Source organism: Colobus angolensis, unplaced genomic scaffold (genome assembly GCF_000951035.1).
Source record: "Colobus angolensis palliatus isolate OR3802 unplaced genomic scaffold, Cang.pa_1.0 Scaffold170, whole genome shotgun sequence".
Classification (NCBI taxonomy): Eukaryota; Metazoa; Chordata; class Mammalia; order Primates; family Cercopithecidae; genus Colobus; species Colobus angolensis.
In genome coordinates, this window is record NW_012114822.1 from 3813578 (window position 1) to 3817678 (window position 4101).

Sequence of the window (4101 nt, forward strand, 5' to 3'; positions counted from 1 at the left end):
ATAAAGAAATGTGCACACTTTTCTTAAAAAATAGCTGCTTTTGTCTTGCCACCCAATTCTATTTTGAATGCCAAAGCTGGGTATTACCTCATTCTTCCCTTTTGCATTCCTGTGCAACACTTCCTGGTGTTTTCTCCCAGAACATGGGCTCTTGAGGTAGACTGAGATCAAGGACTTTCACTTAGAAAGACAAAGGATAAAAGGCTCAAGGGTAATTTTCAAAATGGGATAATGACCGTAGCCTCCTTTGGAAGAGGCCAACCCAGGAGCCCCGTGGACCGCCTGCCTCAGTGCTGCTCTGAGGTTTACTAATTTCATGCCTGGTTTTTTGTGCTGTGCCCTTTAGAGGCAGAAAGGACAATCACTGGCTTTGAAAAAGTCCATGGTTGGTGATCTCTGGAGCTGATCTCTCGGTGAAGCTTAGTAAAGGGTTATCAATAAGCATGAGAGTCGGGAATGGCCAGAGAACGCGGGATCCGTTTCTGCTCACAGGTGCTTCTGTTTGCATTTTGCCCTCTGTCTGATGGATGGTGAAGCCCAGTTGAAGGATGTAGAAATAAATGAAGGTCAGCCAAATGAGAAAAGCAGAAGCTGATTATTCAGAACTTGCTGTGGCAAGGGAGCCGGCCACCATTGCTTACGCTGGCAGAGACTCAAAGGCAGGCAGGGGAGTGGGAAACTTCAGAATGGAGAAGGGAGGCTCGGCTGTTGACCTGGTATGCTGGAGGTGGCTGACCAGAAGCAGGTGTCTTGCAGGATTGCAGGGGGAACTGTATTAGTCAGGGTTCGCCGGAGGGACAGAACTAACATGTTCTATGTATATATGAAAGGGAGTTTATTAGGGAGAATTGGCTCACACAATCACAAGGCAGAGTGCCACCGTAGGCCATCTCCAAGCTGGGGAAGAAAGAAGCCAGTGTGGCTCAGTTCAAGTCCACAAGTCTCAAAAGTAGGGAAGCTGACAGTGCAGGCTTTGGTCTGTGGTCAAAGGCGTGAGAGCCCCTGGCAAACCCACTGGTGTAAGTCCAAGAGTCCAAAGGCCGAAGAACCTGGAGTCTGATGTGCAAGGGAAGGAGGAGTGGAGGGAAGGATCCAGCATGTGAGAAAGATGGCAACCAGAAGACTCCACAAGCCAACTTCTCTCACCTGCTTCGTCCTAGCTGCACTGGCAGCTATTGCATGGTGCTCACCCACATTGAGGGTGGGTCTGCTTCTTCCAGTCCACTGACTCAGATGTCAGTCTCCTCTGGCAACACCCTCATAGACAAACCAGGAATAATACTTTACCACCTATCTGAGCATCCTTCAATCCGATCAAGTTGACACCTGATATTAACCATCACAGGGGCCTATTTGGAGTTGGATTATGAGTTGGAAGTGGGGACACGCATTAGAGAACTGTGGTGGGGGTTATTGTTTGGCTTTCTGAGCTGTTCTAGGGATGGTGGTCTGACTTCTTCAAATCTGACTCATGGCAACATGACTTCCTGGCCTGGGTGTATAGGTAGGGGGTGGTGTCCTGGGCAGACTGCTGCAATTGTGGGTCAGAGCTCTTTTTTTATGTATGGTCTTCCCATTGTTTGTTTACATATTCAGTCTCAAAAAATAATCAAACCAACTTTTGGGAACGCAACCTCGGAGTGTAGCATAAAACACCAGCACCTGAAACTCAGTCAAGGAAATTGACTGGCTGGTCCAAGGAGCGCTGTCAAAGCCAGAGATTGAAACCCTGGCTGTGGCTGGAGAGAAATGAAGGCTGAGCACAATCTCCCCAGCATGGCCAAGGCCTCTGGAGGGGAACAGCTTCACCTGCCCTAGAGGGTCCAGTAAAATAAATGACAGCTTTGAGGCACTGCTGGAAAGCCTGTCAGCAGCGGTGTCAGTGCCCGTCTGGCAATCATTCGTATCGCCCGCTCCATCCTTCTCTAGGCTCCAAGGAAGATTGAGGCCCCAGATTGGTCAGGAGAAGCACATGAAGAAAATAGCACAGAGTAGTGTGCTCAGACTTTCTGATCTGAACCAAAGCCAGACCAGCCTGGAGAATGTCTTTGCTCCATTCTGTTCTTACAAAAGAAAAATGTTTACATTAAATTCGTATATGACCATTTCACCTTTTCATTATGGTTTTGGACTCAGAATTTTTTTTTTTTCTTTGAGAAAGGGTCTTGTTCTGTCATCCAGGCTGGAGTTTAGTGGTGCAATCTTGGCTCACTGCAGCCTCGCCCTCCCAGGCTCAAGCAATCCTCTCACCTCAGCCTTCCAAGCAGCTGGGACTACAGGCATGAACCACCATCTTGGCTAATTTTTTTTTTTTTTTTTTTTTTTTTTAATTTTTTGTAGTGATGGGGTTTCACCATGTTGCACAGGCTGGTCTCAAACTCCTGGGCTCAAGAGATCTGCCCGCCTTGGCTTCCCGAAGTGCTGGGATTACAGGTGAGAGCCTCTGCGCCTGGTTAGACTCAGAGATTTTAATGGACCTCATGAGCAGAGGATATAGCATAAAAACCCGCCTGGACACGCACTGCTGACAAATCAAGTTTTGGCCCAAGCATTAGCACAAACACCTAATTGGGCTTCCCCAGCCAGCACTATAAAAGTGTTGTCCCATTGGGAGGGGAAAATATCTGGAGTCTAATAAGATATGGAATTCAGTGCTTTTATACCACGATCTCCTTGTTCGGAGACCAGCCTTCTGTACACGATGGTGCTATTTATGGATTCTGATGTAAAATTCATCCCTAAGAAGTTGTGCTATGTTAGAAAATTCCAAGGGCACTTCACATTGGCATTAGGGCCCTGAGCAGAGAAGGAGCTCTTCAGGTATGACAAAGTTGGTGCCCAGCTCCCATGAGAACAGCCTGCAGAACCGTGAGCCGATTAAACCTCTTTTCTTTAAAAATTACCCAGTCTCAGGTATTTTTTCAGAGCAATACAAGAATTGACTGATACACGGAGGGACAGCATTTAGTGACCTTTGGTAGGGCCGGGATACACTCAGGGGGACCAAGAGCAGCCCCTGGTTTATGTCCCAGAGTTCTCTGTTTGGGAGTTAGCTCTATGTGTCTCACGCATTTGATTTTTTACTTGTAACCATAGCTGCTCCCTGGCCAAGGAGCTCCGAGTCAGTGGCAGGGTTTGGGGGATGATAGGAAAAACACACTGTTTTCTTCTCTGTACTCAAATAATATTCATATCTGATACCACGTGTGGTGTGGGAGGTTTTTTCACACCAACAAATTCCCCAACTCTCCAGACACCAACCGGGTGTCGGATACATTAATTTCAATTATGACCCAAACTACCCGGACCCCACAGATGAATGGGTCAGCTCCACAAGACTGCCCTCACCGCAGATGCCAAGCCCGAGTGCATACCCCCCGTATTTCTGATGGACCAGCTATCAATCGGGGTGATGCGACCTCCTGCTCACATCTGAATCTCTGTCAGGACAGCTCAGGGAAACACTCTACTTACATTTGTGGTTTATTATAGAGAATGTGATGAAAGACATGGATAAACAGCCCAGTCAAGAGGTGCACAGGGCAAGGTATGGGGATGGGGTGTGGAGCTTTGATGCCCTCTCTGGGCACACCACCCTCTAGACACTCCCACGTGTTCATCAACCCAGGAAGTTCTAAGCTCTGTCGTTCAGGGGTTTTTATGGAGGTTTCTTTATGCAGGCATAATTAATTATTAACACAATCTCTAGCCCCTCTCCCCTTCCTGGAGGATGGGGGTGGGGCTGAAAGTTCCAGGTTTCTAATCCCAGCTCTGTCTCCATCCAGGAGCCTCCAAGAGTTACCTCATTAGAACAAAAGATGCTCTAGTCACCCAGGAAATTCCAAAGGATTTAGGAACTCTGTATCAGAAACCCGGGTCAAAGATCTAGTGTTAGAACAAAGATTCTCCCAACATCCCTACTACTCAGGAAATTGCAAGGGTTTGGGGAGCTCTGTGCCAGGAACCAGCTATATATATATATATTTATGATGTCACAAGGGAAACTACAGGCATTCTCCATTTCTCCCCTAGAGTCTTGAAATCCCAACCCTGATCTCCATCAGTGCCTGCAGGTTTAGACAAACCCTCCTTTGAGGCACA